Source organism: Orcinus orca, chromosome 8 (genome assembly GCF_937001465.1).
Source record: "Orcinus orca chromosome 8, mOrcOrc1.1, whole genome shotgun sequence".
NCBI classification, from domain to species: domain Eukaryota; kingdom Metazoa; phylum Chordata; class Mammalia; order Artiodactyla; family Delphinidae; genus Orcinus; species Orcinus orca.
Genome location: NC_064566.1, coordinates 82,213,912 through 82,240,203, shown reverse-complemented (window position 1 = coordinate 82,240,203; position 26,292 = coordinate 82,213,912).

Genomic DNA, 26,292 nt, shown 5'->3' with positions numbered 1-26,292 from the left:
TTTTTCCATCCCCTCACTTTCAATCTGAATGTGTCCCTAGGTTTGAAGTGGGTCTCTTGTAGGCAGCATATATTATATATGGGTCTTGGTTTTGTATCCGTTCAGCCAGTTTCTGCCTTTTGGTTGGAGTATTTAATCCATTTACATTTAAGCTAGTTATCTACATGTATGTTTCTATTGCCATTTTCTTAATTGTTTTCAGTTTGTTTTTGTTGGTCTTTTTTCTTCCCTTCCTCTTTTGTTCTCTTCTGTCATCTTTTTTGCCTAGATAAGTTCTTTTAGCATTTGTTGTAAAGCTGGTTTGGTGGTGGTGAATTCTCTCAGCTTTTTCTTGTCTCTTAAGCTTTTCCTTCTCTGTCAAATCTCAGTGAGAGCCTTGATGGGTAGAGTATTCTTGATTGTAGGTTTTTCCCTTTCATCACTTTAAATATATCCTATCACTCTCTTCTGGCCTTCAGAGTCTCTGCTGAAAAATCAGCTGATAGCCTTATGGGGATTACCTTGTATGTCATTTGTTGCTTTTCCCTTGTTGCTTTTAATATTTTTTCCTTGTACTTAATTTTTGTTAGTTTAATTAATATGTGTCTCAGCATCTTCCTGCTTTGTTTATTCTTAATGGGACTCAGTGCTTCCTGGACATGGGTGACTATTTCCTTTCCCATGTTAGGGAAGTTTTCTACTATGATCTCTTCAAATATTTTCTCAGGCCCTTTCTCTTTTTCTTCTTCTTCTGGAACCCTATAATTCAAATATTGGTGTGTCTAACATTGTTCCAGAGGTCTCTGATACTGTCCTCATTTCTTTTCATTCTTTTTTCTTTATTCTATTCTGCAGTAAATATTTCCACCATTCTGTCTTCCAGGTCACTTATCCCTTCTTCTGCCTCAATATTTTTGTTATTGATTCCTTCTAGTGTATTTTTCCTTTCAGTTATTGCCTTGTTCATCTCTGTTTGTTCTTTAGTTCTTCTAGGTCTTTGTTAAACTTTTCTTGTATCTCCTTGATCTGTGCTTCCATTCTTTTTCTGAGATCTTGGATCATCTTTACTATAATTACTCTGAATTCTTTTTCATGTAGATTGCCTATCTCCTCTTCATTTAGTTCTTGTGAGATTTTACCTTCCTCCTTCTTCTGTAACAAATTTCTTTATCTTCTCATTGTGTCAAACTTACTGTGTTTGTGGTCTCCTTCTTGCAGGCTGCAGGATTGTAGATCCTCTTGCTTCTGGTGTCTGTCCCCTGGTGGGTAAGGTTGGTCCAGAGGCTTATGCCATTATCATCTTGATAGGGGGTTTGATTGGTGATCTGCGCCTGCCCTAGGTATTGAGTGGTGCTTCCCCTTTGCTCTGTGGTTTTCACTGCCCTGTCAGGAGGAGGTTCTGTTCCCTAGTTGTTGGAGTAGAGACTCCCAGATCTGATTCTTAGCTGTGATTCTGATCTGCAGTGTGAGGTAGGTGGAATTGGAGCATTCCCATGGGGAGAGAAGCCACTGAGTATTCCTCCTCTTTAGCTGTTCACCTGTGAATGTGCTCTGTCATGTTTCCTTTCACCTTTGTACCATCTCACAAAGTATACTGTCGTTGGTCCTGCTCTTGGTCCCACCTTAACTGTGAGTATGCCAGAAACTGGTCCTGGTGACACTCAAGTATTGTTTTCACCTGGCCACTGGTACAGGTCCACTGAGGTCAGGTCCCAGGACTGCAGTAGTTGTGCACCTGAACCTGCTGTGGGAGCTATGGAGGCAGCTCAAACTGTGATACACCCCTACCCCGACAGTACATGCCCGGAGAGCCCACAGCTGCTAAAGTCAGACCCATCCCAGATGCAAAAGCACTTGGGTCTTTTCAGATATTTCACAGGCACTGAACTTAGGAAGCTGTCAGCCAAGGTGTAACTCCTCAGTTCATGCAGCCATGAGGAAACATTTCAGCTCTTCTTCCTTAGTCACATAGACCCCGTGGCTCAGCTGTGGTTTCAGCCCCTCCTCTGGGTAAATTTACTAGTGGGGAGGAGGTATCTGCACCCTCCTGGGACACCAGGGCAGCTCCTGGCACCTGCTGACAGATTTCCTAGTGGGGAGAGTTATCTGCATCCTTCCAGAACATCAGGGCAGAGCCTGTCACCCACTGGCAGATTTCCCAGTAGCAAGAGCTTTCAGTGTGACAGAAGGGTGAGTTCCAGCACCCACTGACAGATTTCTCAGTCATAGAAGCTATCTGCACCCTTTAGGAGCAGCAAGAGCAGGTCCTGGGGACCACTGTCAGAATTCCGAGTGGTTGAATCCTTCTAAGCCCCTCTGGGTCAGCAGGGGTGGGTCCTGTTACCCACTGGTGGAATTTATAATTTCAGGAGCTGTCAGCACCCTTCCAGGTCAGCAGGGGCGGGGTCTGGAGTCTGCCCATAGGCATGGAAGGGGCAGGCAGTGACCACTTCTGGAGCCCAAGATGGTAGCAGCACTTGGTGTCCATCCACTGAGCTCCTGTAGGCAGAGTCCTGTTGCCTGGGGGTGCTCACAGGGAAAGAAGCTTTTATGGTGGTCCTGCTCCTCTCCTGGTGCCTCTCCTAATAATGGTGCCTTATCTCTCTGGTGGTCCTAGACTTCTTCTTAGTACACCCTCAGTTGGCACAGCCTGATCTCTTCAGGCTGCTTCTGCACAAAACCCTTGTCCTCTCCCTGGGACTGAGCTTCAGTGTCTGGGCTTCAGCACCCAAACCCTACCTTCACCAACAGGGGAATATCTCAGGTTGGGGAGAGCAGGGTAAAGGTTCCAACCCGCCGTGCAGGTTACTCTCCATTTTTGCCTTCCACAAACTGGTTGCTGCTCTCCCCTTTTATGTTCCAAAACTCCCCCCTCTGTCCAGTCTAATTTCTCCACTGGTGAGGAGTCTTCCCAAGGTGCAGGGAACCTTTCCTCCTTCACAGCTCCCTCTTTGGGGCATAAGCCCCATCCTGATTCCTTTTCCTTTTGTCCTACCCATGGAGGTTTTTTAATCTTTTTGGACACCTGAGGTCTTATGTCAGTGCTCAGTAGCTGTTCTGTGTAAATCGTTCCACTTGTAGATGCATTTTCAATGTTTCTGTGGAGGGAGTTGAACTCTGTTTCCTACTCTGCCACCACCTTGATCCCTCACCTATTTTGTAATAACTTTAAATGGAGAATAATTTATAAAAATATTGAATTACTATGTTGTACATCTAAAACTAACATAATATGGTAAATCGATTATAGTTCAACAAAAAATTTTTTTTCATGCTTATGTAAGAGCACAGGACACATAGTTTAAGAAAACATAGTTGTCTTTTCACTGCAATCTTCTGGAACCCATATCCCAATCCAAACGAATGGCTCTAATAATGCAATTTAAGCAAATTAGCAGGTAATAAAGAGATCCTTTTACACAGGGAGACACTTGCTCTCTCTCAAATTAAACACATTTTCTGGCATATTTATTCACAGGAAGTTTTTTATTATAATGCATATTTTCAGTACTGATTTGTATTTAAAAGTATAGAGAACACCCAAATGAGTAAATTATAATGCCTTTTTTATTTTTCTTTGTCAGTGAAATGATCCCACCCTGAAAATTTTGAATTCATTGGCAAAGTTATTTTGTATTACCTTTAAATTTATCATTTAACATAGCAGAAAAGACATGTCAACTCACCTGGCAGTAGGCACTGCAATATTTTTAATAGCATTTTATAAGTAATGTCATATTCAATTAGTAATTTCACCATGCCACCTCAATAATTACTGAACTAATCCATAAAATGTCAACAAAAATCACATCAGGTGATTGTTTCCTCAGCCATTTAGAAGTTATTAATATGCTGTCAAGTTTAGAACTCAAGCTGAATTCAAAGCAAGTCCTTGATCTTCAGATTTTCTCAGTGACATTATAAACTGGCGATTTAGGTGAAAGGTTCTATTTTCTTATTCCCTTTTATCTAAATCATAGTCTTAATTTCTCTGTGTGTCTCCTCTCTTCTCTCTACACAACAAGACTCATGAGTTGTGTTGGCACTGAACTGAGTCTCCTAATTAACTCAGCTTCTGTCTATTTCTATATTCCAGTCAGAAGATGATGGATTTGGCTGAAATTTCAAAGATAGAACATGTCATTAACATTGATTTTTTGTAATCTGTAATAGGGTATTATGTTGGCATCCCTTCACTGAAATTCTAAATATGTGGATTAATCACAAAACGATATTCTTCAGAAATACTGAAATTACAATATTTTTATGTTTTTCATATATCAAACTGCATTTGTGCTGTGTTCTTTCATTAAAAATTTTTTTTCTCTTGTAATTTGCTAAATTTCAGGCAATTCCTGGTTGTTTCTTTTCATAAATTTCAAAATAAAATTAAGACCTGCTTTTTTCTAAGGCATTGTTTCAGAATAATTGTGAAGTTAGATATATCTCTGACACTGGGACATAAATTAAGCTATTTATTAACCAACTAATATTTTGAAATTTCTACTTTAAGAAGACCTTAGAGGGATACAAAGAGATGCCAACTTTTGGTCCGCAAGGAGTTTATAATTTAGGTTGGAAGGAAATGCTCCATCAAATGAAAAATCAATTAATAATAATGAGTTAAATTGGAATGCAATACTGGTTCAAAATGTGTAATTAGATATTATACAACTGTTAAATTAATAGTGAAAATAAGGTATATGTTGTCCAGTGAAGCTTCAAAGCACTTTAGCTAGACTTTGAAGGACAGCATTAAAATTTAGAGATTTTTGTAGAACATCCAGTCCTATGCTTCAATATCAGCACATAATAAAATAAATCTGATTCCCTCTTGGGGTCATCTCATTTTAATTTGCCCTTAACTGGCAATCCCAGGATACTTAACACCTACACGTAGCATGGACAGTCCCTAATCCTGACATTAGGAGCCATACCCAAGATGAGCTATTGTGTTGTATCACTGACCAATTTTGCCCTTAAACATCAATTCAAATTAAGCAATGGCTATCTGTCAAACTTTGTGATGGATAATTCAGGGGTTATAAAAATAACTATTATATGGTTGTTATTTATATTTTCGTGTCTGGGAAAGATATTCTCTCAGATTTCCCCTCCCTCCTCCTGCTCCTTTATAAAATGGTAACTGACTATATGGTGGAGGAAGTATGGGTTGAAATAACTTTGGGGATTTACAGGAAAAATGATGCTCATAGTCACAGGGCTCTTCAGGAACCACACAGGTTACAATATTTGAGTAGTTTGTCTGGGTGAAAACTGAATCAGTGACTGATGAGCTGCAAATGGTTCTACCTGGCTCCTTTGGGAAATTAAATATTATGGCTACTACCCACTGCCATGGTCCTGATCATTTATTCCTGGTCCTCAAGCCCAAACCGTCAACAGCTTCTCATCCCAATCTATATTCCTGCCTTTATACCTCTGTTCTCAAGGCAGACAGGAATAACTTTGGACAACCAGGACCTCTGTTCTAGGACCACCTGTTTGGATACCTCCTATCAATGAGTGTGTACCATCTTAAAATTTTATGCTTTTAGGGATATCCCCAGAAACTTACAGACTCTTTCTAGTGTCCCGAGAGAAGCATGAGACAAGTTCCATACATTCTTGAGCTACCCATCCCTCACTGAATATTTATAAAACATTGGTAATTTCCCAAGTAGAGAACTTGAGGTCCAAACATGAAAAGGTGTGCATAAGCATCTTTCTTCCTTTACCATATATTGTTACTACTCTTAAATAGAAAACTTCATAACTACTATTGGCAGAAAGAATTTCTTCTCTACACTTATAGAAGAAATTCTGTAACCTAAGATTTTAGACTTGGTTATTATTATTTTAAAGGATTTTGGAAAATTCTTTTGTTTCTTTTCCAAATCTAATGATAAAGCTTGGTATTTTGACACATAACCTTATGTTAATTGTCAAGTGCTTACTGTTAACTCTATCTGACTTTATTAATTTTGAAATGATCCCAATTAATAAACATTTCGATCTATTCACTTATGCAGATAACTCAAGCTAGTTATAGATAAAGTCTTGCATAGAGAAATATAAACAAGAAATTAAAGCAATATTTAACTAAATATTACTCCAGTTAAATTCTGGCAAAAGGTGATAAGGATCTGTATCGGTTAGAGTTCCACTAAACAAAACCAGTAGTATATGTATAATCATCATGATATATAAGAGAGAAAGGTATTTGGCGGGCAGGAATATGAACTCTAGGGTAGAAGCTGATGCTTCAGTCCACCTACCAGCAGAATTTCTTTTTCCTCATTGAAACCTGTTTTGCTGTTAAAGGCCTTTCAACTGACTGGTTAATCCTTCATTTACTAAATATCAACTGATTGCAGATATTAAGCACCATCTACAAAATATCTACGTAATGCCTAGGTTAGCGTTTGATTGCAGAGATGGCTACTATAGTATAGGCTTGTTTAAAAAATAAAACTAACCATTACAGGGCCTAAATTAAGCTGGAAGTAATGGAAACAGAATATAAAGGATCAACTATGAGGGAAAACAACTAATTAGATAATAGAAGCAAAGGTGATGGAGCACTCAAGGATAACTTGGAAGGTTTTATTTTGGGTAACTAAGAAATGATGTACATGTAACAAAACTATAGGAAACTGATTTGGAGAAAATACTAGCTAATCCAGTTTTAGATATTGATGGATGCAAGTTGAATGGCCAAATAATTGGAGGTTATTTGCTCAACCAACATAATTTAATTGAATTGCTGAAAGGATGGCCACATATCTCCACTTCCCTGCCCTGGAAAAAGTTGAATAGACTAGTAGTGCACACTTGACCCAATCCAAAGGGTAAGCCTAAACACATTTAAATACCATGCACATAAGCTAGTCAGATGGTCACGGGTTTTACAACAAGCATAGTATTCTAGAGTTAGAAGTCATAGAGTTGCAAGAGTATTCAGTATAACCCAGGCAAGAGAAGAAAGAGTCACAGAAAGGCATAGATGAGAGAGATTAGGCAACCCTTAAAGATGGGGGATATGACTTTAGTTCCTGTCTTCCTAAACACTGTTTTCATGATACCTGGCTTTACTTCATTTTAAATTTTACTTCATTTATTATACTATTTCTAAGTTTTATTATTATTACAATTCCCATTTTCTAAATATATTTGAGTTAGATTGAGTGGATTTCTGTTCTTGCAACCAGGAATAAAACCATGTACTGGGAAGAAATCTAGTTAGAAATATCAGCACTATTTATTTTCAAACATTCTACTACCTCAATAGTTAGTGTGTTTGGTAATGGTAAAAAGGAGAAAGAGAGAATTTTAAAACCTAGACCAATATGAGTGTGATATAGTTGAACTGGAAAATAATGGACTCCATTAATAGTTGTATTTGGTATAACATGGCACTTGCAGGATTGAGACTAAATGTTTATGAATGTTTATGATATGTTCTGATGCCTTCACTGCAACAATTATTCAACAACACGTGTAGTTATAATCCATTGACCCTACCATATTTTCACTGCTCATGTCCTCAGTTCCCACCTTATCCAGCTTAAATTCCTTGATCCATCATAATCTTCACTTTCTTATGTAAGTAAAGTCCCTAACTTTCATATCATTTTTTGCTTTGCTATTCTCATCTGGTAAAATCCCAACCACATTTAGTTCCAGTTCTCTGACTACTTCATACATCGCCATCCAGAACATCATTGGAAAAATACTTCAACAATGTTTTTGGTCAAAATTGAAATTTACAATCACTAACCTCAAATGGGCCCTTCATGTTAACCAACAATCATGCTACATTTGCTTAATTCAGTCACATCTGCTTTTCTAGGCAATGATTTTATACTTTCTTCTACTCTCATTAAAACTCTAGCACTCCCTTCTTCCCCTTTCATTCCCTTTCTTATGGTGATGATCATGCTTATTAGTTTACTAAAAGTATAGAACTACATAAATTCATTACCATATCTTTGTTGTCCATTGGTTAGATAGTATGACTTTCCCAGAAAACCTCTGTTATCACTTCTATAGTTCAAATTTCCCCCTTTTGCTTTTGATTCCTATCAGCAAGAGCTGGTATTGGAGAGAGGGAGAATAAGAATTGACCCTTAATGGATGTGGGGTTCTTTTGGGGTTGATGAACATGTTCTATGATAATGGTTATACAACTTGGTACTTATACTAAAAACTAATACATTTTACACTCTGAACAGGTAAACTTTTGGCATATAAATTATATCTCAATAAAGCTGTTTTTTTTTAAAGAACATATAAAGGAATATCTTTATGACCTTGTGGTTTGCTAAGGTATCTTTGACAGTAACACAAACACACACACACACACACACACACACACACAAGTGTATAACCATTGAAAATTAATAAGCTGGTCTCTTTCAAAATGAAAAATTTCTGCTCGTCAAAAGTCATCATTAAAAAATAGACAAGCTATAGCATAGGTTAAAATATTCACAATACAAATGTTTAACAAGACACATATGAAGATGTGAAAAGCTCCTAAACCCAATATTAAGAATCAAATAACCCAATTAAATAGTGAACAAAAGACTTGGACATTTCACAAAGGAGGATATACAAGTGTACAGTAAGCAAATTAAAATGTGCTCCAACTGTCATTAGAGAAAGAAAATTATTTGATACCACTCTACTAACTTAGTAAAAATATAAAGAAGAAATGAAAACATGAATATTAGTGAGGATATGAGGCAGTCAGAACTTTCATTCACTGACAATGGAAATATGAAATGGAACCAAGTTAGAAAATCATTTGATAGTTTCTTATAAAGTTCAGTATCACCTTCCTATGACTTAATAATTCCATTTCCTATTTCTTTTTACAAGAGAAATGGAAACATATATCCACAAAAAATTAGTACAAGAATGTTCAAAGCCCCAAATATTTCCAAAAAACTGGAAACATTCCAGTTAACTATAAATAGATGAGTAATTTAAAATGTATATTTATACAATGTAACACTACTCTGCAATTAAAATTAGTTAGCAACTGATATATTCAACAAAATGGATTAAATAAAAACAGTACCTAAAACAAAAGAAGCTTTATACAAAAGAATACATCATATGATTTGATTTATTTAAACTCCAAGAAAAGACAAAACAAATTTGTGATAATAAAAATCAAATCTGATGCCTCTTGCTATAGGGGCATTGACTGGAAAGGGATATGAAGACATTTTCTAGGATGGTGAAAAAGTTCTAAATCTTGATTGCAGTATTTGTTACACAAGTTTATGTATTTTTCAAAATATACTAAACTATTAAGGATGATCTATGCATTTCTCTACATGGAAATTATACATCATAAAAATAAATAAAAAATTAACATACCTCATTTAGCTTAGTTAGCAGGTGGCAGTCAGTGAGGAAGCTGTTATCAAACACTGGAAAGTTGCCAATGCATATTATGGTGAAAGATAAATATTTTGTAAAATTGTTTCCTTTGAAAATCTGGATCGCTGCAGAGGAAAAGGGCTACACAGCAGAGTATCAGTTATGTGTGCTGAGTATCAGTATGTTTTTAAAGTGATTCTTAGAGCAAAGCATTACAACAAAAAAGAGATGAGCCTCAGGAAGAATTGGTTAGTTTGAGAGCAGAAACGAATTCAAACCAGAAGAAATAAAAAATCTGAGACTTGCAGATTGAAAAAGTCAACTGCTTCTACATCCCCAACTGGGAAAGGCCGATAAAGATATTTTAGTTGAACAAAGGACTTAGCCGTACGCAGAGGTTTAAGAATGGGGAGGACTGATTAACAGGGTTCAAATCATATGTCATTAATTTCAGAAGGAAAGAAAGAAAATCAAGGAGGTAAGACTCAAATAAATAAATCATGCTAGATAATTACATCTAGCAGAGAACTTGAGTATAGTTACAGATATGTGGTACTGACTGAGGTGATAAGGTTAATTTATTCAAGAACTTATTGCCAAATAAACCATAAGCTTGGCCTAAAAATACTTGTACTTGCAGGATTTGGCTACAGAATATGAATTCTCCAAGGAGGAATACTCCCTAATGCCCATTACAAATGTTGCCATAGACCACAGAAAAAAGAAGTGGACAAAAGATTTGTTCCCAGAGAAGAAAGTCTACTTAAGTAACTTTCTCTATTACCAGGACAGAGAGTTGTTACAAAGTCAGTCCCATAGGATTTTGTCATTACTATCACTTTCCCATCCTTCCCTTCCCCAAATGAGACTTTCATTGAAGTTTGCAGCCCATCCCTGCTTCAGGGCAGGGCAGATCACCTGTCTTTTGTCCACTGATTGTTAGAGTAGGATGTCATATCTGATGAAGAGGATTGTACAGCACCCGCAAATCCCTCCTGGACTATGAGCTGGATACATTTCCTGGGTGAGGGAGTGGGTATTTAATGAGGCTTGGGAGGCAAATCATGCAGGGATTCATAGGCTGACTCAGTGAATTTAACTTAAAAACAATGGTCAGCCATTGAAGGATTTTAGCTTACATGACATGACCTGATGCGGGTCTTGAGAATGCCTCTCTAGCTGTATGTAGTATGAGTGGATTGGAAGTGGATCCAAGTGAAAAATAGGCAGTAAATTAGGTTCTACAGCAATCAAGATAAGAGAAGATGATAGCTCGTAGTAGGCTTGTGGCAGAGGAGATTTAGAAGCATGGATCAGTATGAGAAATATTTAAAATGTAAAGTAAACTGAAATTGGTGATGCATTAGAAATAGTAGGTGAAAGAAGGGGGATAGCAAGAGGGTCTTTTAAAATTTTGACCTAAAAATGTAGTTGGATGATGGTGTTATTTGCTGAGTAAGCAACTAAAAACTAACCAGGTTTGGAAGAAATAGATTGAAATTGGACCAGTTGGATAAGAGGTGTTTACAGTCACCTGGAGACATCTAACGTCTTAAATTCAGAAGAAATATCATCCTTAAATATACATCTAGGAATAAGTAAGATATAAAAAATGATTGAGGGCGATCGGGAAGATGGCAGAAGAGTAAGATGCGGAGATCACCTTCCTCCCCACAGATACACCAGAAATACATCTACACGTGGAACAACTCCTATAGAACACCTACTGAATGCTGGCAGAAGACCTCAGATCACCCAAAAGGCAAGAAAGTCCCCATGTACCTGGGTAGGGCAAAAGAAAAAAGAATAAACAGAGACAAAAGAATAGGGATGGGACCTGCACCAGTGGGAGGGATCTGTGAAGGAAGAAAGGTTTCCACACACTAGAAGCCCCTTCGCGGGCAGAGACTGCGGGTGGCAGAGGGGTGAAGCTTTGGGGCCATGGAGGAGAGTGCAGCAACAGGGGTGTGGAGGGAAAAGCAGAGAGATTCCGGCACAGAGGATTGGTGCAGACCGGCAATAAGCAGCCCAAGAGGCTTGTCTGCTCACCCACCGGTGTGGGCGGGGCTGGGAGCTGAGGCTCGGGCTTCCATCAGAGCGCAGAGAGAGGATTGGGGTTGGCAGCATGAACACAGCCTGCAGGGGGTTAGTGCACCACGGCTAGCCAGGAGGGAGTCTGGGGAAAAGTCTGGACCTGCCGAAGAGGCAAGAGACTTTTTCTTCCCTCTTTGTTTCCTGGTGCGCGAGGAGAGGGGATTAAGAGTGCTGCTTAAAGGAGTTCCAGAGACGGGCGCGAGCCGTAGCTAACAGCGCAGACCCCAGAGATATGCATGAGATGCTAAGGCTGCTGCCACCGCCACCAAGAAGCCTGTGTGCGAGCACAGGTCACTATCCACACCCCTCTTCTGGGGAGCCTGTGCAGGCCGCCACGGCCAGGGTCCCGGGGTCCAGGGACAACTTCCCTGGGAGAACGCACGGTGCACCTCAGGCTGGTGCAATGTCCCACATGCCTCTGCTGCCACAGGCTCACCCCGCATCCGTACCCCTCCCTCCCCCCAGCCTGAATGAGCCAGAGTCCCCGAAGCAGCTGAACTTTTAACCCCGTCCAGTCTGAGCGAAAAACAGACGCCCTACGGCAACCTACACGCAGAAGCAGGGCCAAATCCAAAGCTGAGCCCTGGGAGCTGTGCAAATAAACAGAAAGAGAAGTCTCTCCTAGCAGCCTCAGAATCAGCGGATTAAAGCTCCACAATCAACTTGATGTACCCTGCATCTGTGGAATACATGAATAGACAAAGGATCATCCCAAATTGAGGAGATGGACTTTGAAAGCAAGATTTATTATTTTTTTCCCCTTTTCCTCTTTTTGTGAGAGTGTATGTGTATGCTTCTGTGTGAGATTTTGTCTGTATAGCTTTGCTTCCACCATTTGTCCTAAGGATCTATCGGTCTATTTTTTGTTTTCTTTTTCTCTTTAAAAAAAAATTCTTAATAATTATTTTTTATTATAATAACTTTATTTTATCTAACTTATTTTATCTTCTTTCTTTCTTTTCTCTTTTCTTTCTTTCTTTCTTTCTTTCTTTCTTTCATTCCTTCCTACCCTCCTTCCTTCCTTCCTTCCTTCCTCCCTCCCTCCATTCTTTCTTTCTTTCTTTCTTTCTTTCTTTCTTTCTTTCTTTCTTTCTTTCTTTCTTTCTTTCTACATTTTCTACCTTTTATTCTGAGCCGTGAGGATGAAAGGCTTTTGGTGCAGCAGCCAGGAGTCAGTGCTGTGCCTCTGAGGTGGGAGAGTCAACTTCAGGACACTGGTCCACAAGAGACTGGTCCACAAGAGACCTCCCAGCACCATGTAATATCAAATGTTGAAAATTTCCCAGAGATCTCCATCTCAACACCAGCACCCAGCTTCACTCAACGACCAGCAAGCCACAGTGCTGGACACCCTATGCCAAACAACTAGCAAGACATGAACACAACCCCACCCATTAGCAGAGAGGCTGACTAAAATAATAATAAGTCCACAGACACCTCAAAACACACCACAAGATGTGCACCTGCCCACCAGAAAGACAAGATGCAGCCTCATCCACCAGAACACAAGCACTAGTCCCCTCCACCAGGAAGCCTACACAACACATTGAACCAAACTTAGCCACTGGGGACAGACACTAAAAAAAACGGGAACTACCAACCTGCAGCCTGCAAAAAGGAGACCCCAAACACAGTAATATAAGCAAAATGAGAAGACAGAAAAGCACACAGCAGATGAAGGAGCAAGATAAAAACCCAACAGACCTAACAAATGAAAAGGAAATAGGCAGTCTACCTGAAAAAGAATTCAGAATAATGATAGTAAAGATGATCCAAAATCTTGGAAATACAATAGAGAAAATACAAGAAACATTTAACAAGGACCTAGAAGAACTAAACATGAAACAAACAATGATGAACAACACAATAAATTAAATTAAAAATACTCTAGATCGGATCAATAGCAGAATAACTGACGCAGAAGAATGGATAAGTGACCTGGAAGATAAAATAGTGGAAATAAGTACTGCAGAGCAGAATAAAGAAAAAAGAATGAAAAGAACTGAGGACAGTCTCAAAGACCACTGGGACAACATTAAATGCACCAATATTCGAATTATAGGGGTTCCAGAAGAAGAAGAGAAAAAGAAAGGGACTGAGAAAATATTTGAAGAGATTATAGTTGAAAACTTCCCTAATATGGGAAAGGAAATAGTTAATCAAGTCCAGGAAGCACAGAGAGTCCCATACAGGATAAATCCAAGGAGAAGTATGCCAAGACATATATTAATCAAAATGTCAAAAATTAAATACAAAGAAAACATATTAAAAGCAGCAAGGGAAAAACAACAAATAACACACAAGGGAATCCCCATAAGGTTAAGAGCTGACCTTTCAGCAGAAACTCTGCAAGCCAGAAGGGAGTGGCAGGATATACTGAAAGTGATGAAGGAGAAAAACCTACGACCACGATTACACTACCCGGCAAAGATCTCATTCAGATTTGATGGAGAAATTAAAACATTTACAGACAAGCAAAAGCTGAAAGAGTTCAGCACCACCAAACCAGCTTTACAACAAATGCTAAAGAAACTTCTCTTGCAAGAAAAACAAGAGAAGGAAAAGACCTACAATAATGAACACAAGATAATTAAGAAAATGATAATAGGAATATACATATCGATAATCACCTTGAATGTAAAAGATTAAATGCTCCCACCAAAAGACACAGACTGGCTGAATGGATACAAAAACAAGACCCATATATATGCTGTTTACAAGAGACCCACTTCAGACCTAAGGACACTTACAGACTGAAAGTGAGGGGATGGAAAAAGATAGACCAGGTAAATGGAAATCAAAAGAAAGCTGGAGTAGCAATTCTCATATCAGACACAATACACTTTAAAATAAAGACTATTACAATGGACATGAAGGACAGTACACAATGATCAAGGGATCGATCCAAGAAGAAGATATAACAATTGTAAATATTTATGCACTGAACATAGAAGAACCTCAATACAAAAGGCAAATACTAACAGTTTTAAAAGGGGAAATCAACAGTAACACATTCATAGTAGGGGACCTAACATTCCATTTCACCAATGGATAGATCATCCAAAATGAAAATAAATAAGGAAACACAAGCTTTAAATGATACATTAAACAAGATGAACTTAATTGATATATATAGGACATTCCAAATGTCCTATATTTGAACATTCCATACAAAAAAAAAAAAAGAATACACATCTTTCTCAAGTGCTCATGGAACATTCTTCATGATAGATCATATCTTGGGTCACAAATCAAGCCTTGGTCAATTTAAGAAAATTGAAATTATATCAAGTATCTTTTGCAAACACAATGCTATGAGAATAGATATCAATTACAGGAAAAGATCTGTAAAAAAATACAAACACATGGAGGCTAAACAATGCACTACTTAATAATGAAGTGATCACTGAAGAAATCAAAGAGGAAATCAAAAGTACCTAGAAACAAATGATAATGGAGACACAACGACCCAAAACCTATGGGATGCAGCAAAAGCAGTTTTAAGGGGGAAGTTTATAGCAATACAAGCCCACCTTAAGAAGCAGGAAACATCTCGAATAAACAACCTAACCTTGCACCTAAAGCAATTAGAGAAAGAAGAAGAAAAAAGCACCAAAGCTAGCAGAAGGAAAGAAATCATAAAAATCAGATCAGAAATAAATGAAAAAGAAATGAAGGAAACAATAGCAAAGATCAATAAAACTAAAAGCTGGTTCTTTGAGAAGATAAACAAAATAGATAAACCACTAGCCAGACTCATCAAGAAAAAAAGGGAGAAGACTCAAATCAATAGAATTAGAAATGAAAAAGGAGAGGTAACAACTGATACTGCAGAAATAAAAAAGATCATGAGAGATTACTATAAGCAACTCTATGCCAATAAAATGGACAACTTGGAAGAAATGGACAAATTCTTAGAAATGCACAACCTGCCAAGACTGAAACAGGAAGAAATAGAAAATATGAACAGATCAATCACAAGCACTGAAATTGAAACTGTGATTAAAAATTTTCCAACAAACAAAAGCCCAGGACCAGGTGGCCTCACAGGCGAATTCTATCAAACATTTAGAGAAGAGTTAACACCTATCCTTCTCAAACACTTCCAAAATATAGCAGAGGGAGGAACACCCACAAACTCGTTCTATGAGGCCACCATCACCCTGATATCCAAACTGGACAAGGATGTCACAAAGAAAGAAAACTACAGGCCAATATCACTGATGAACATAGATGCAAAAATCCTCAACAGAATACTAGCAAACAGAATCCAACAGCACATTAAAAGGATCATACGACATGATCAAGTGGGGTTTATTCCAGGAATGCAAGGATTCTTCAATATACGCAAATCAATCAACGTAATACACCATATTAACAAATTAAAGGAGAAAAAACATATGATCTTCACAATAGATGCAGAGACAGCTTTCAACAGAATTCAATACCCATTTATGATAAAAACCCTATAGAAAGTAGGCATAGAGTGAACTTTCCTCAACATGATAAAGGCCATATATAACAAACCCACAGCCAACATGATCCTCAATGGTGAAAAACTGAAAACATTTCCACTAAGATCAGGAACAAGACAAGGTTGCCTACTCTCACCATTCTTATTCAACATAGTTTTGGAAGTCTTAGCCACAGCAATCAGAGAAGAAAAGGAAATAAAGGAATCCAAATCGGAAAAGAAGAAGTAAAGCTGTCACTGTTTGCAGATGCCATGATACTATACATAAAGAATCCTAAGGATGCTACCAGAGAGCTACTAAAGCTAATCAAAGAATTTGGTAAAGTAGCAGAATAAAAAATTAATACACTGAAATCTCTTGCATTCCTATACACTAATGATGAAAAATCTGAAATGGAAATTAATGAAACACATATAAAATAAAAACATAGGCAGAACACTCTATGACATAAATCACAGCAATATCCTTTTTGATACACCTCCTAGAGAAATGGAAGTAAAAACAAAAATAAACAAATGGGACCTATTGAAACTTAAAAGCTTTTGCACAGCAAAGGAAACCATAAACAAGACCAAAAGAAAACTCTCAGAAAGGGAAAAAATATTTGCAAATGAAACAACTGACAAAGGATTAATCTCCAGAATTTGCAAGCAGCTCATGCAGCTCGATAACAAAAAAACAAACAACCCAATCCAAAAATGGGCAGAAGACCTAAATAGACATTTCTCCAAAGAAGATATATAGACTGCCAACAAACCCATGAAGAATGTTCAACAACATTAATCATTAGAGAAATGCAAATCAAAATTACAATGAGATATCATCTCACACCAGTCAGAATCGCCATCATCAAAAAATCTAGAAACAATAAATGCTGGAGAGGGTGTGGAGAAAAGGAAACAGTCTTGCACTGCTGGTGGGAATGTGAATTGGTACAGCCACTATGGAGAACAGTATGGAGGTTCCTTAAAAATCTACAAATAGAGCTACCGTATGACCCAGCAATCCCACTACTGGGCATATACCCTGAGAAAACCATAATTCAAAAAGAGCCATGTACCAAAATGTTCATTGCAGCTCTATTTACAATAGCCCGGTGATGAATACAACCTAAGTGTCCATGATCGGATGAATGGATAAAGAAGATGTGGCACATATATACAATGGAATATTACTCAGCCTTAAAAGGAAACGAAATTTAGCTATTTGTAATGAGGAGGATGAACTAGAGTCTTTCATACAGAGTGAAGTAAGTCAGAAAGAGAAAGACAAATACCATATGCTAACACATATATATGGAATTTAAGGGAAAAAATGTCATGAAGAATCTAGGGGTAAGACATGAATAAAGACACAGACCTATTAGAGAATGGACTTGATGATATGGGTAGGGGGAAGCGTAAGCTGTGACAAAGTGAGAGAGTGGCATGGACATATATACACCACCAAACGTAAAACAGATAGCTAGTAGGAAGCAGCTGCATGGCACAGGGATATCAGCTCGCTGTTGTGACCACTTACATGGGTGGGATAGGGAGGGTGGGAGGGAGGGAGATGCAAGAGGGAAGAAATATGGGAACATATGTATATGTATAACTTATTCACTTTGTTATAAAACAGAAACTAACACACCATTGTTAAGCAATTATACCCCAATAAAGATGTTAAAAAAAAAAAGAAAACTTAAAATAAAAAAATGATTGAGGATTTTTACTTAAATTAGCCTAGGAAGAAACTATAGAATTAAAACAGAAGAAAGCCTAGGTCAATGGAAGGGGCAGCTCCGTGAAATAATTATGTCTAATACAAGTTTTGTAGCACTTAGATTAAGTTCAAATTAAATTCCAAATACATATCATATTCTACAACTCTGAAAGGAATATGTTGCAGTGGCAAGAATTTGAGCTCTTGAGTCAAAATATTATTTTTCACTTAATAGCTGTTGACCTTGGGCTAATTATTTAACAAGTTTGGGCTTCAGTTTATCCGTGGGAAAAGTAAGGAAAAGATTGACTTGAAGAACTACTGTGGAGGGTTACAATTTTTTTTTAAAAGTGAAACATTTGATATGTATCAGGAGTTCAAAACAAAAGTAGCTCTTAAATTATTAATTCTGTGACCTTAGAAACACTGGGAAAAAATAAGTACCTGTGTAATATTATATATTTTTTTAATTTATTTTTTATTTATTTTTTTAACATCTTTATTGGGGTATAATTGCTTTACAATGGTGTGTTAGTTTCTGCTTTATAACAAAGTGAATCAGTCATACATAAACATATGTTCCCATATGTCTTCCCTCTTGTGTCTCCCTCCCTCCCACCCTCCCTATCTCACCCCTCCAGGCTGTCACAAAGCACCGAGCCAATATCCCTGTGCCATGCGGCTGCTTCCCACTAGCTATCTACCTTACTACGTTTGTTAGTGTGTATATGTCCATGACTCTCTCACGCCCTGTCACAGCTCACCCTTCCCCCTCCCCATAACCTCAAGTCCGTTCTCTAGGAGGTCTGCATCTTTATTCCTGCCTTACCCCTAGGTTCTTCATGACATTTTTTTTCTTAAATTCCATATACATGTGTTAGCATACGGTATTTGTCTTTTTCTTTCTGACTTACTTCACTCTGTATGAAAGACTCTAGGTCTATCCACCTCATTACAAATAGCTCAATTTCGTTTCTTTTTATGGCTGAGTAATATTCCATTGTATATATGCGCCACATCTTCTTTATCCATTCATCCGATGATGGGCACTTAGGTTGTTTCCATCTCCGGGCTATTGTAAATAGAGATGCAATGAACATTTTGATACATAACTCTTTTTGAATTTTGGTTTTCTCAGGGTATATGCCCAGTAGTGGGATTGCTGGGTAATATGGTAGTTCTATTTGTAGTTTTTTAAGGAACCTCCATACTGTTCTCCATAGTGGCTGTACCAATTCACATTCCCACCAGCAGTGCAAGACTGTTTCCTTTTCTCCACACCCTCTCCAGCATTTATTGTTTCTAGATTTTTTGATGATGGCCATTCTGACTGGTGTGAGATGATATCTCATTGTAGTTTTGATTTGCATTTCTCTAATGATTAATGACGTTGAGCATTCTTTCATGTGTTTGTTGGCAGTCTGTATATCTTCTTTGGAGAAATGTCTATTTAGGTCTTCTGCCCATTTTTGGATTGGGTTGTTTGTTTTTTTGTTGTTGAGCTGCATGAGCTGCTTGTAAATTTTGGAGATTAATCCTTTGTCGGTTGCTTCATTTGCAAATATTTTCTCCCATTCTGAGGGTTGTCTTCTGGTCTTGTTTATGGTTTCCTTTGCTGTTCAAAAGCTTTGAAGTTTCATTAGGTATCATTTGTTTATTTTTGTTTTTATTTCCATTTCTCTAAGAGGTGGTTCAAAAAGAAACTTGCTGGAATTTATGACATAGAGTGTTCTGCCTATGTTTTCCTCTAAGAGTTTGATAGTTTCTGGCCTTACATTTAGGTCTTTAATCCATTTTGAGCTTATTTTTGTGTATGGTGTTAGGGAGTGATCCAATCTCATAATTTTACATGTACGTGTCCAGTTTTCCAAGCACCACTTATTGAAGAGGCTATCCTTTCTCCACTGTACATTCCTGCCACCTTTATCAAAGATAAGGTGTCCATATGTGCGTGGGTTTATCTCTGGGCTTTCTCTCCTGTTCCATTGATCTATCTTTCTGTTTTTGTGCCAGTACCATACCGTCTTGATAACTGTAGCTTTGTAGTATAGTCTGAAGTCAGGGAGCCTGATTCCTCCAGTTCCTTTTTTCGTTCTCAAGATTGCTTTGGCTATTCAGGGTCTTCTGTGTTTCCATACAAATTGCAAAATTTTTTGTTCTAGTTCTGTGAAAAATGCCAGTGGTAGTTTGATAGGGATTGCATTGAATCTATAGATTGCTTTGGGTAGAAGAGTCATTTTCACAATGTTGATTCTTCCAATCCAAGAACATGGTATATCTCTCCATCTATTTGTATCATCTTTAATTTCTTTCATCAGTGTCTTATAATTTTCTGCATACAGGTCTTTTGTCTCCTTAGGTAGGTTTATTCCTAGATATTTTATTCTTTTTGTTGCAATGGTAAATGGGAGTGTTTTCTTGATTTCACTTTCAGATTTTTCATCATTAGTATATAAGAATGCCAGAGATTTCTGTGCATTAATTTTGTATCCTGCCACTTTACCAAATTCATTGATTAGCTCTAGTAGTTTTCTGGTAGCATCTTTAGGATTATCTATGTATAGGATCATGTCATCTGCAAACAGTGACAGCTTTACTTCTTCTTTTCCGATTTGGATTCCTTTTATTTCCTTTTCTTCTCTGATTGCTGTGGCTAAAACTTCCAAAACTATGTTGAATAAGAGTGGTGAGGGTGGGCAACCTTGTCTTGTTCCTGATCTTAGTGGAAATGCTTTCAGTTTTTCACCATTGAGGATGATGTTTGCTGTGAGCTTGTCATATATGGCCTTTATTATGTTGAGGAAAGTTCACTCTATGCCTACTTTCTGCAGGGTTTTTATCATAAATCGGTGTTGAATTTTGTCAAAGGCTTTCTCTGCATCTATTGAGATGATCATATGGTTTTTCTCCTTCAATTTGTTAATATGGTTTATCACATTGATAGATTTGCATATATTGAAGAATCCTTGCATTCCTAGAATAAACCCTACTTGATCATGGTGTATGATCCTTTTAATGTGCTGTTGGATTATGTTTGCTAGTATTTTGTTGAGGATTTTTGCATCTATGTTCATCAGTGATATTGGCCTGTAGAGTTCTTTCTTTGTCACATCCTTGTCTGGTTTTGGTATCAAGGTGATGGTGCCCTCGTAGAAGGAGTTTGGGAGTGTTCCTCCCTCTGCTATATTTTGGAAGAGTTTGAGAAGGATAGGTGTTAACTCTTCTCTAAATGTTTGATAGAATTCGCCTTTGATGCCATCCGGTCCTGGGCTCTTGTTTATTGGAATATTTTTAATCACAGTTTCAATTTCAGTGCTTGTGATTGATCTGTTCATATTTTCTATTTCTTCCTGTTTCAGTCTTGGCAGGTTGTGCATTTCTAAGAATTTGTCCATTTCTTCCAGGTTGTCCATTTTATTGGCATAGAGTTGCTTATAGTAATCTCTCATGATCTTTTTTATTTCTGCAGTATCAGTTGTTACCTCTCCTTTTTCATTTCTAATTCTATTGATTTGAGTCTTCTCCCTTTTTTTCTTGATGAGTCTGGCTAGTAGTTTATCTATTTTGTTTATCTTCTCAAAGAACCAGCTTTTAGTTTTATTGATCTTTGCTATTGTTTCCTTCATTTCTTTTTCATTTATTTCTGATCTGATTTTTATGATTTCTTTCCTTCTGCTAGCTTTGGTGCTTTTTTCTTCTTCTTTCTCTAATTGCTTTAGGTGCAAGGTTAGGTTGTTTATTCGAGATGTTTCCTGCTTCTTAAGGTGGGCTTGTATTGCTATAAACTTCCCCCTTAAAACTGCTTTTGCTGCATCCCATAGGTTTTGGGTCGTTGTGTCTCCATTATCATTTGTTTCTAGGTACTTTTGATTTCCTCTTTGATTTCTTCAGTGATCACTTCATTATTAAGTAGTGTATTGTTTAGCCTCCATGTGTTTGTATTTTTTACAGATCTTTTCCTGTAATTGATATCTAGTCTCATGGCGTTGTGGTCAGAAAAGATACTTGATACAATTGCAATTTTCTTAAATTGACCAAGGCTTGATTTGTGACCCAAGATATCATCTATCCTGGAGAAGGTTCCATAAGCACTAGAGAAAAATGTGTATTCTGTTGTTTTTGGATGGAGTGTCCTATAAATATCAATTAAGTCCATCTTGTTTAATGTATCATTTAAAGCTTGTGTTTCCTTATTTATTTTCATTTTGGATGATCTGTCCATGGGTGAAAGTGGGGTGTTTAAGTCCCCTACTATGAATGTGTTGTCGATTTCCCCTTTTATGGCTGTTAGTATTTGCCTTATGTATTGAGGTGCTCCTATGTTGGGTGCATAAATATTAACAATTGTTATATCTTCTTCTTGGTTCGATCCCTTGATCATTATGTAGTGTCCTTCTTTGTCTCTTTTAATAGTTCTTATTTTAAAGTCTATTTTTTCTGATATGAGAATTGCTACTCCAGCTTTCTTTTGGTTTCCATTTGCATGGAATATCTTTTTCCATCCCCTCACTTTCAGTCTGTATGTGTCTCTAGGTCTGAAGTGTGTCTCTTGTAGACAGCATATATAAGGGTCTTGTTTTTGTATCCATTCAGCTCATCTGTGTCTTTTGGTGGGAGCATTTAATCTTTTACATTTAGGTGATTATCAATATGTATTTTCCTATTCCCATTTTCTAAATTGCTTTGGGTTCGTTATTATAGGTCTTTTCCTTCTCTTGTGTTTCTTGCCTAGAGAAGATCCTTTAGCATTTGTTGTAAAGCTGGTTTGGTGGTGCTGAACTCTTTCAGCTTTTGCTTGTCTGTAAAGGTTTTAATTTCTCCATCAAATCTCAATGAGATCCTTGCTGTGTCGAGTAGTCTTGGCTGCAGGTTTTTCTCCTTCATCACTTTCAGTATGTCCTGCCACTCCCTTCTGGCTTGTAGGGTTTCTGCTGAGAGATCAGCTATTAACCTTATGGGGATTCCCTTGTGTGTTATTTGTTTTGTTTTCCCTTACTGCTTTCTAATTAGCTTTGTTTGTATTTAATTATTAACAGTTTAGTTAATATGTGTCTTGGCATATTTCTCCTTGGATTTATCCTGTATGGGACTCTCTGTGCTTCCTGGACTTGATTAACTATTTCCTTTCCCATATTAGGGAAGTTTTCAACTATAATCTCTTCAAATATTTTCTCAGTCCCTTTCTTTTTCTTTTTTTCTTCTGGAACCCCTATAATTCGAATGTTGGTGTGTTTAATGTTGTCCCAGAGGTCTCTGAGACTGTCCTCAGTTCTTTTCATTCTTTATTCTTTATTCTGCTCTGCAGTACTTATTTCCACTATTTTATCTTCCAGGTCACTTATCCGTTCTTCTGTCTCAGTTATTCTGCTATTGATCCCATCTAGAGTACTTTTAATTTCATTTATTGTGTTGTTCATCGTTGCTTGTTTCATCTTTATTTCTTCTAGGTCCTTGTTAACTGTTTCTTGCATTTTGTCCATTCTATTTCCAAGATTTCGGATCATCCTTACTATCATTATTCTGAATTCTTTTTCAGGTAGACTGCCTATTTCCTCTTCATTTGTTAGGTCTGGTGCATTTTTATCTTGCTCCTTTATCTGCTGTGTGTTTTTCTGTCTTCTCATTTTGCTTATCTTACTGTGTTTGGGGTCTCCTTTTTGCAGACTGCAGGTTCGTAGTTCCCGCTGTTTTTGATGTCTGTCTCCAGTGGCTAAGGTTGGTTCAGTGGGTTGTGTAGGCTTCCTGGTGGAGGGGACTAGTGTCTGTTGTGGTGGATGAGGCTGGATCTTGTCTCTCTAGTGGGCAGGTTCACGTCTGGTGGTGTGTTTTGGGGTGTCTGTGGCCTTATTATGATTTTAGGCAGCCTCTCTGCTAATGGGTGGGGTTGTGTTCCTTTTTTGCTAGTTGTTTGGCATAGGTTGTCCAGCACTGTGGCTTGCTGGTCGTTGAGTGAAGCTGGGTGCTGGTGTTAAGATGGAGGTCTCTGGGAGATTTTCGCCGTTTGATATTATGTGTAGCTGGGAGGTCTCTTGTGGACCAGTGTCCTGAAGTTGGCTCTCCTACGTCAAAGGCAGAGCCCTGACTCCTGGCTGGAGCACCAAGAGCCTTTCATCCACACGGCTCAGAATAAAAGGGAGAAAAAGTAGAGGGAATTAGTAGAAGTATGAGGAAAGAAAGAAGGAAAGGAGGGAAGGAAGGAAGGAAGGATGGAAGAAAGAAAGAAAGAAAGAAGCAAAGAAGGAAAGAAGGCAAGAAGGAAAGAAATGAGGGAGGGAGGGAGGGAGGGAGGAAGGAAGGAGGGAAAGAAGGAAAAAAGACAGAAAGAAAGAAGATACAGTAAAAATAAAATAAAGTATAATAAAGTTATTGAATTAAAAAATTTTTATTTAGAAAAAAAAAAAAAGGGACGGATAGAACCTTAGGACAAATGTTGGAAGCAAAGCTATACAGACAAAATCTTACACAGAAGCATACACATACACCCTCACTAAAAGAGGTAAAGGGGGAAAAATCATAAGTCTTGCTGTCAGAGACCACCTCCTCAATTTGGGATGAATCGTTGTCTAAAGTAGGGAAGGAAGGAAGGAAAGAAAGAAAGAAAGAACGAAGGTAAAGTATAATAACGTTATTAAAATTGATTATTAAGAAAAAAATTTAAAAAAGAAAACCATGGACGGATAGAACCCTAGGACAAATGGTGGAAGCAAGACTATACAGACAAGATCTCACACAGAAGCATACATATACACATTCACAAAAAGAGGAAAAGGGAAAAAAATCATAGATCTTGCTCCCAAAGTCCACTTCCTTAATTTGGGATGATTGGTTGTCTATTCAGGTATTCCACAGATGCAGGGTATATCAAGTTGATTGTGGAGCTTTAATCCGCTGCTTCTGAGGCTGCTGGGAGAGATTTCCCTTTCTCTTCTTTGTTCTCACAGCTCACAGGGGCTCAGCTTTGGATTTGGCCCTGCCTCTGCGTGTAGGTCGCTGGAGGGCGTCTGTTTTTTGCTCACACAGGAGGGGGTTAAAGGAGCCGCTGATTCGGGGGCTCTGGCGCACTCAGGCCGGGGGGTGGGGGGAGGGAGGGACGTGCGGGGTGGGCCTGCGGCGGCAGGGGCCGGCGTGACGTTGCTCCAGCCTGAGGCCCGCCGTGCGTTCTCCCGGGGAAGTTGTCCCTGGATCCCGGGAACCTGGCAGTGGCGGCTGCACAGGCTCCGCGGAAGAGGGGTGTGGAGAGTCACCTGTGCTCGCCCACAGGCCCCTTGGTGGCGGCAGTAGTAGCCTTAACGTCTCCTGCCCGTCTCTGGGGTCCGCGCTTTTAGCCGCGGCTCGTGCCCGTCTCTGGAGTTCCTTTAAGCAGCGTTCTTAAACCCCTCTCCTCACGCACCAGGAAACAAAGAGGGAAGAAAAAGTCTCTTGCCTCTTCGGCAGGTGCAGACTTCTCCCCGGACTCCCTCCTGGCTAGCCGTGGTGCACTAACCCCTTCAGGCTATGTTCAAGCCGCCAACCCCAGTCCTCTCCCTGCGCTCCGTCCGAAACCGAAACCCAAGCCTCAGAGCCTCAGCTCACAGCCCCGCCCGCCCCGGCGGGTGAGCAGACAAGCCTCTTGGGCTGGTGAGTGCCAGTCGGCACCAATCCTCTGTGCGGGAATCTCCCCGCTTTGCTCTCCGCACCCGTTGCTGTGCACTCCTCCGCAGCTTCGAAGCTCCCCCCTCCGCCTCCCGCAGTCTCCGCCCGTGAAGGGGCTTCCTAGTGTGTGGAAACTTTTCCTCCTTCACAGCTCCCTCTCACTGGTGCAGGTGCCGTCCCTATTCTTTTGTCTCTGTGTTTTTTTTTTTTTTTTTCTTTTGCCCTACCCAGGTACGTGGGGAGTTTCTTGCCTTTTGGGAGGTCTGAGGTCTTCTGCCAGCCTTCAGTAGGTGTTCTGTAGGAGTTGTTCCACGTGTAGATGTATTTCTGGTGTATCTGTGGGGAGGGAGATGATCTCCGCATCTTACTCTTCCGCCATCTTCAAGGTCCCTACCTGTGTAATATTTTAAATGTGAATTCTATTTTAAAAAATAAATGTTCTAGTAATTACTATGTGCCAGAGGTATCTTCAAAAATAATGTTACATGTTCATTGTTTATAATCACGATGGATTGAAAGGATACTTTAAAACTTAATTGAAGGAAAGGGTATTATTATTATTTTTTACATCTTTATTAGAGTATAATTGCTTTACAATGGTGTGTGAGTTTCTGCTTTATAACAAAGTGAATCAGTTATACATATACATATGTCTCCATATCTCTTCCTTCTTGCATCTCCCTCCCTCCCACCCCTCTACATGGTCAAAAAGCACCGAGCTGATCTTCCGCTGCTATGCACTACTTCCCACCAGCTATCTATTTTACGTTTAAACGTGTATATATGTCCATGCCACTCTCTCACTTTGTCCCAGGTTACCCTTCCCCCTCCCCGTATCCTCAAGTCCATTCTCTAGTAGGTCTACATCTTTATTCCTGTCTTGCCCCTAGGTTTTTCTGACCATTTTTTATCTGTTTTTTAGATTCCATATATATGTGTTGGCATACTGTATTTGTTTTTCTCCTTCTGACTTACTTCACTCTGTATGACAGTCTCTAGGTCCATACACCTCACT